Raw genomic sequence first — 8,203 nt, forward strand, 5'->3', positions numbered from 1 at the left:
TCTGATGTTCTCAATTGCCATCCAGCATTTCTTTCTTGGATACCATTGTCAAAGACAGTGAATTAAAAATGGCGACTTTACATTTGCAAGTAAATAAAATAAATTTCCAAGCACTATGTTTAGTTCATTTAAAAAAAATAGAGGAGTAATTACTGATCCATCCGATATCGAACAACATAATACATTAAGATGTATACATTAAGATCTTCCATGTAGATCTAAATTGTTAATTTCTTTAAATATAAATGACTTAAAAAACTTTTTTCCGTGCATGATCTTACTGCTTCAGCTTCACTATGAATGAATAGGCTGTTCCCAGAGTGCTGTATCAATGCACCTCAGTGGGAAGTCTGTGGGAAGGAAAAAGTGTGGCAGAAAACGCTGCACAACGAGAAGAGGTGACCGGACCCTGAGGAAGATTGTGGAGAAGGGCCGATTCCAGACCTTGGGGGACCTGCGGAAGCAGTGGACTGAGTCTGGAGTAGAAACATCCAGAGCCACCGTGCACAGGCGTGTGCAGGAAATGGGCTACAGGTGCCGCATTCCCCAGGTCAAGCCACTTATGAACCAGAAACAGCGGCAGAAGCGCCTGACCTGGGCTACAGAGAAGCAACACTGGACTGTTGCTCAGTGGTCCAAAGTACTTTTTTCGGATGAAAGCAAATTCTGCATGTCATTCGGAAATCAAGGTGCCAGAGTCTGGAGGAAGACTGGGGAGAAGGAAATGCCAAAATGCCAGAAGTCCAGTGTCAAGTACCCACAGTCAGTGATGGTCTGGGGTGCCGTGTCAGCTGCTGGTGTTGGTCCACTGTGTTTTATCAAGGGCAGGGTCAATGCAGCTAGCTATCAGGAGATTTTGGAGCACTTCATGCTTCCATCTGCTGAAAAGCTTTATGGAGATGAAGATTTCATTTTTCAGCATGACCTGGCACCTGCTCACAGTGCCAAAACCACTGGTAAATGGTTTACTGACCATGGTATCACTGTGCTCAATTGGCCTGCCAACTCTCCTGACCTGAACCCCATAGAGAATCTGTGGGATATTGTGAAGAGAACGTTGAGAGACTCAAGACCCAACACTCTGGATGAGCTAAAGGCCGCTATCGAAGCATCCTGGGCCTCCATAAGACCTCAGCAGTGCCACAGGCTGATTGCCTCCATGTCACGCCGCATTGAAGCAGTCATTTCTGCAAAAGGATTCCCGACCAAGTATTGAGTGCATAACTGTACATGATTATTTGAAGGTTGACGTTTTTTGTATTAAAAACACTTTTCTTTTATTGGTCGGATGAAATATGCTAATTTTGTGAGATAGGAATTTTGGGTTTTCATGAGCTGTATGCCAAAATCATCTGTATTAAGACAATAAAAGACCTGAAATATTTCAGTTAGTGTGCAAAGAATCTAAAATATATGAATGTTAAATTTTCATCATTACATTATGGAAAATAATTAACTTTATCACAATATGCTAATATTTTGAGAAGGACCTGTATAACATCACAAAAAGAAGAGAAAGACAAAGAATTAGTTATTTCACTCGCTGCAAGGAGAACGGACAAAGATGTGTTTTTAGTTACAAATCTCTACTGCTCTAAAAACCATCTGTCCGACCTTCTTTTTATTATCTTTTCGGGGGTCCCTAATTACAAAGAACGTTATTCTCTAAGGATGGGAAAAACAGCTGCATCGTAAACAGGTCATAAACACCATTATCTTTTAAAAACACACTTCCACAGTCTCTTCCAATCTTAGGATCAGTGCGTTGTCCGTTCAGCACAATCAGCCTTCATCTTTTATGACCTCCTCAACTGGACTGTTTCCTCCTCAGCTCCATTTATGACCTTTGCCTGCAGACAAACTCATCACATCCTTTACTCACACAAACATCATGAAAGGTTATAAAATCAAATAGTCAAATGAAACAAAAGGAAAAATACAAGACAAAAGATATAAACTATATACAATTATTTCAACAAATGGTTCCCCCTGAAAATTTACATAAATAGTACCTCTGGTCTCAGACGGATTTTGTATCTCAAGATATTACTCATGGCATCACAGATCAACTCCCAGAATACATATACTTTTGGACATTTCCCAAAAATATGTGAATGGTCCACAACATCCCCCCCTCCAACATTTCTGTTGTCTTTGATCTATTTGCTCCTTAATTTGGTGTCATAAAAAATCTTATAAGATTCTTCCGGCCAAACTCCCTCCATGTCCGAGAGCTGGTAGTTGTCTGGTGGACCCTCCACATGTTCTGCCATTCTATATAATCAATATTTATGTTGAACTCTCTTTCCCATTTATTCTTTACAGCCTTGGTTGTGTCTTTATTCATATTTACTAATGGTTTATATAATGTTATGATTATTCTAATATTGCTATTCCCACAAGCATTAATTATAATTTGGATCACATCACTCTCTTCTTTTGAAGGGTCTGTTTGTATTGTAGTCCTATAACAGTTTCTCATTTGAAGGTAATGGAAAACATTTCCCCAAATTAAGTTATACAAAGCAGGTTTAAAATTGCTATCTCAAGCTATCCATTTCAGTTTTGGTGCATTTTCTGAATGTTTTAAGTATTTTATTTATGTTTAAGTATTTTAAACCATGCATCTAAAGTGTGTTTAGTTATTGGATCCAATTCAAAAGATTTAAAGCTTTCCTTGTATCAAACATGTTTTGAATCAGCTGTTCTAATATATTTGTTTCAATATCTGTCAACTTTCCAAAATATTCATGTTTACACTAGTAGTATAGACATTTAATTTGTGAGGCATAGTAATATTCCCTTATTTTTGGTATTGACATTCCCCCTTTTTCTTTGAGCAGCTGAAGAGTCTTACAGTGTGTGTTGAACATCCCCAGATGAACCTAGAAATGATCCTGTCCCACTATATAAATTGCTGTAGGCTGACCTCTACTGCTAATGCCTGGAATAGAAACAATAACCTTGGTAAGACGTTCATTAGACTTCAGCTTAACAATCCTTGAACTGAAATCTAATGGGAGAGTATCCCATCTTTCTATATCTTTCTGTATTTCCTCTTGTACTTTGTTATAGTTTCTATTATTGAGATCCAAAAAAGTGTTGTGTTATTTATCCTAGGTTTAGCCTATACCGGCTCAGTTATGGTTGAGGTCCAAACTAGAGGGTGACACGGGAGTGGATTTTCTCTCCTGTCCCATCCTGCTCCCACAGAAAAATGTCTTGTCCCATCCCAATCCCAGGCCAGCATAATGAAAAAAATCCTGTCCCGTCCCACTCCTGGTAAATTGACTCCCACTCCCATCCCGCTCCCATTTAGAACGACTCCCTCTCCTGTTTCACTCCCAGTTTTGTTTTCTTCATTTAGTCTTTTGGCAATTTCTTTCTTTGAAGGACCAGTTAGGTCCCTGTTTTTAGCTGTAGTAAAGGCCAGTTAAGGTAAAAAAAATAATAATGAAGAAATAATAAAATATCAAACAAGGAAACAGACCATGCCTATCTTAGCTGAATAAACAAAATGTACATAGTTGTATTTTACTCATTTATTAAGTGATTGTTTCCTTTGAACAATTACATTATTTTTATGTTTCAAGTAGCTGAAACGAAAGAAAAATGCACCTAGTAAGAGAACTGTACTTGTTGAACAAAAGGGCAAAAAGGCATTACCTTCATAATTTAGAAACTGTACCTCAATGGTTCACAGTCCCGGTCCTTAGGGACCCCTTCTCTGCAGGTTTTAGATGTGTGTCTGATCCAGCAAACCTGATTCAAACTCTGACATGACCTCCTATACAGGCATCAAGAATGGAGGGTCAAACTGGACAGATTTAATACAATAAAATCATCATTAAATAAATAAATGCTGTGAATGTCCCATAAGTGAAGTAAATGTAACATGAAAGAAATGTAACATTAAATGTGCCATTAAATTAAAGGTACCATTTATTTATTTAATACATCATTAGAAACAATAAATGTACCATTATATCATGAAATGGACTATTATGCAATTAAATGTGCCACTGAATAATTAAGTATAATTTTAAAGACGACATGACGTAATTAGTGGTACACTTAATATTTAATGATGTATTAAATAAATTGTACATTTAATGGTACATTAAATTTTTTTCTATTTCACAACATATTTATGTAATATCTTCCCTTGATGAAGCCTTTCAATGAGGTCCACGAGAGGACAAGGGGAACTTTTTCTCTTTTGCATCCCCACGCAATAGTCTTTGCATTATTTCATAATACTTTGTGGGATAGTTTCCAAACCAGATAACTGCAAAAATGAAACAAACACTACACCGTTTTGAGATTTATTGAGTTTTATTTTGAAATCGGCCTTAAATAAAATGATCTTCAATCAGACTAAAAGACAGTTTTTATCCACAAGCTGTCAAACAAACTACTGAACTCTGGACCATAAAACTGCATGAAACCACATCTGTGACACTTTGTTTGCTCATTACTGCTGCATGATGTGTACTTTTTTTTGCACGCCATTAGTGTTTTTGTTTTTATCGTGATTTGAACGGTTCTTCTTATCCTAAGCATTTAATCGCATTGTTGACTGCGTGTTAACCTGCATATGACAAATAAACCATATCAATCACATATCAGTGTTTGTTTTATGAGCAGTTTGTCATCTGTGCTGCTGTTCCAAAATGCTGAACGCAAAAGTATTGCGTGGAGACGCAAAAGAAAAAAAAAATCCCCCATGTCCCCTCGAGGGCTCCGTACCTTTCCCCTCTACTGTGGCAAAGGCTCTTAAATCTTTAGAGCACATGGAGCAGTTTTGTTGGTCAGATGAGACTTGACACATGATGGTACTTTTGGTTTGATGAATGAAGAGATGCAGGGCTGATTTAATCCAGAATCTGTTTTACAAGTGTCCCTTAATCACTGGTGTCCTTGATTACAACTAAATACATTTTACAAGCAGCATACTGCGTGTTAACAGCGCTACATTCAACTCTCCTGAAGTTCGGTCATATTTGCGACTTTCCTGTCAGCTCTATGAGTTTAATAGATAAGTCCTTACTTCTGACTTTACGTTGCAAATCCAATTTTACCACGTCCAGTTCTCCACCTGCGTTTGTTCCCTCCATCCTGAATGCAGGTGGAAAACATCGATCAGAAGCCCTGTTGGCTTGTGAGTCGTGTAGTTTGTTTGACTCACATTATAGTATATGATTCTTGGAAAAAACTACACGATGGTGGCGTCGATCCAAGTTTTTTTTCCTTAAAGTTTATAACAAAGTCTCAGTTTTACATTTCCAAAGACAATTGATCCTAGTTTATTTTCCCTCCTATTGGTTAGCTCCCGCTCCCGTCTGCTCCCGTTCATTTTTTATCCTGTACCGTCCCAATTATGTGATCTTTACTGATGCTGTCTCCCGTCCCGCGGGATTCCCATTTCCAATGGTTATAATCAGTCTGACAGAGAGAGGTATCCCAATCCTTGTGGTTTTTAGTATAACAATGACCATCAGTGGGACCCTTTGTGGGGTGCCTTGAGACGACATTGTTGTAAACAAGCGCCGTTCAACTAAATAATCTGAACTGAAACTATCTGTGTAGTTATGCTGCTATAGGCTTAGGCTGTTGGAGGACATAATGACCACTTTCACCCTCTTCGTTACATTCTCACACTACTCTCCAATTTTGCATTAGTTGCTGTTATTTCAGCTTTTAACTTTGTTCTCTCTATTCTCTTCCTAGAAGCTACACCTGGCCTGGTTCTGTATCTATCTCTGACACCTTTCTGGAGAGGCGAATCGTCCGAGCTTCTGCTGGCAACAACTTAATGCTCACCCTCTACCGATGATCCACATAGCCCTGTCTTTTAGTGTTTAACCCTTTCTCTCTCCTAGACATGGCAATTCACTGAGCTTAACTGTAACAAACTCTATGTGCTCTCTTTCAGACTAACCTTGAAAACTGGCTCAGAGTTTATCTGTTCTTCCTTTCTAGGTGAAACCACTAAAGGAGCTACATCCATTAACATTTACTTTTCCTTCCCATAGAAAGGACTCCTGGATCAGTGCTTCTTTGTTCTCTTTGTGTCTCTGCTCTGTTCTCTCAAACCCCCTGTCGGTCGTGGCAGATGGCCGCTCATACTGAGCCTGGTTCTGCTGGAGGTTTCTTCCTGTTAAAAGGGAGTTTTTTCTCTCCACTGTCGCTACATGCATGCTCAGTATGAGGGATTGCTGCAAAGTCAACGCCAGTGACTGTCCACTGTCTCTACATGCTCATCCAGGAGGAGGGAATGCTGCAAGTCACTGACTGGATGCAATCTGCTGGGTTTCCTTAGACAGAAAAACTTTTCATCCAATTTGAATAAATAACTAACTCTGACTGCACTGTTCAATGGTTAAGATTAATTGGAATGTATGAACCTGACTGTTGTGAAGTGCCTTGAGACAACATGTGTTGTGAATTGGCGCTAATTGAATTTTTATTCCCAAATATCTGATGGAATTTCCAGTTACATTTATAACTTTCTATAATCAGAATCAGAATCAGCTTTATTGCCCAGTTCGTACATACAAACAAGGAATTTGACTCCGGTACACTTTGCTCTTTGGTTTTGTTTTTGCATTACAGAATATACATATTTACAATGTACAATATACACATATATAAATAAAAAGGTGCATTTGCAACATCTGTATGCTGTTGTTTTGTACTCTATTGAATGTTCAACAGAGAAACAGTCTGGGGGAAGAAACTGTCTTTGTGGCGGCTGGTTTTAGTAAACAGTGCTCTGTAGCGACGGCCTGAAGGTAAAGCTCTAAACAGTTTATGTGCAGGGTGTGTGGGGTCTACAGAGATTTTAGCAGCTCTTTTCTTGACCCTAGACCTGTATAAGTCCTGGATGGAGGGAAGGTCAGCTCTGATTATTCTCTCTGCAGTCCTGATTATTCGTTGCAGTCTGGACCTGTCCTGTTTTGTGGATGAGCCAAACCACACTGAGATGGATGAAGACAGGACAGACTGAATGATGGCAGTGTAGAAGATGACCAGCAGCTCCTGTGGAAGGTTATACTTCTTGAGTTGCCTCAGGAAGTACAGTCTCTGCTGGGCCTTCTTTCGAACAGTGTCTATGTGTGAAGACCATCTCAGGTCCTCAGACATGGTGGTTCCTAAGAACCTGAAGTGGTCCATGGCCGATACAGTGTTGTTGAGGATGGTGAGGGGGGTGTATGGGGGTTTACATCTTCATCGGAGATCTTTAGTGCAGACAGAGGATCTGAAGGTAGGGGGTTGGTTACTTTATGGGAGGAATTTGTTCCTGAATGGGATGTGGAGGAGATGGTTTGAGGGGTGAATGGCTTCTTGTCATGTCTGCAGTAGAAGCCATACAGATGGTTGGCCAGGAGACGAATCTGTTCAGGAAGGCTGGGGGGGGCTCCTATAGGCACTCAGGTTTCTCAGACCAGTCCATACAGCTGAAGTGTCACCAGTAGAAAGGCTGTTCTTAAGCTTCTCAATGTAGCTTCTCTTAGCTGCTTTGATCTCCTTTGTTAGTTTGTTCCTGGCCTGCTCAGTGGCTGAGGTTTCAAAAACAGTCCAGTCTGTGCATTCAAAGCAGGACTGTAGCATCTGCTTTGATTCCTCAGTCCACTTCTTAACAGTGTGAACCTTGGGTTTGGAAGCTCTTAGTTTCTGTCTGTAGGTTGGGATGAGGTGGATAAGAGAATGATCCGAAAAACCCAGAGCAGCCCTGGTAACAGCATGATATGAGTCCTTTAAAGCTGTGTAACAATGGTCCAGTGTGTTTTTGTCTCTGGTAGGACACTTGATATGCTGTCTGTATTTGGGGAGTTCATGGGAGAGGTTTGCTCTGTTAAAATGTCCCAGTATTATGATAAAAAGTCAGTGTATTTTTTCTCCACGTCTGTAATCAGCTCAGCAAGATGTTTTTCCGCGGCAGAAGTGCAGCCATGCGGTGGAAAATATGAGCCGATTATTATAAACGAGGAAAACGAGGTGAATAAAACGGTTTGCAGATTATGGAAAATGACTCCAGATCCGGACTACATGTTTTTCCCAGCACTTTTATGTCTCTGCACCAACCTTCATTTATATAAAAGCAAATTCCGCCACCTCGACTCTTCCCCGATAGCTCCGCGCTGCGTTCCGCTCTGAGCAGCTGGAAGTCCGGCATCAGCAGTGCGCGGTCCGGGATGTT

The sequence above is a fragment of the Girardinichthys multiradiatus genome, chromosome 5 (assembly GCF_021462225.1).
Source record: "Girardinichthys multiradiatus isolate DD_20200921_A chromosome 5, DD_fGirMul_XY1, whole genome shotgun sequence".
Taxonomy (NCBI): domain Eukaryota; kingdom Metazoa; phylum Chordata; class Actinopteri; order Cyprinodontiformes; family Goodeidae; genus Girardinichthys; species Girardinichthys multiradiatus.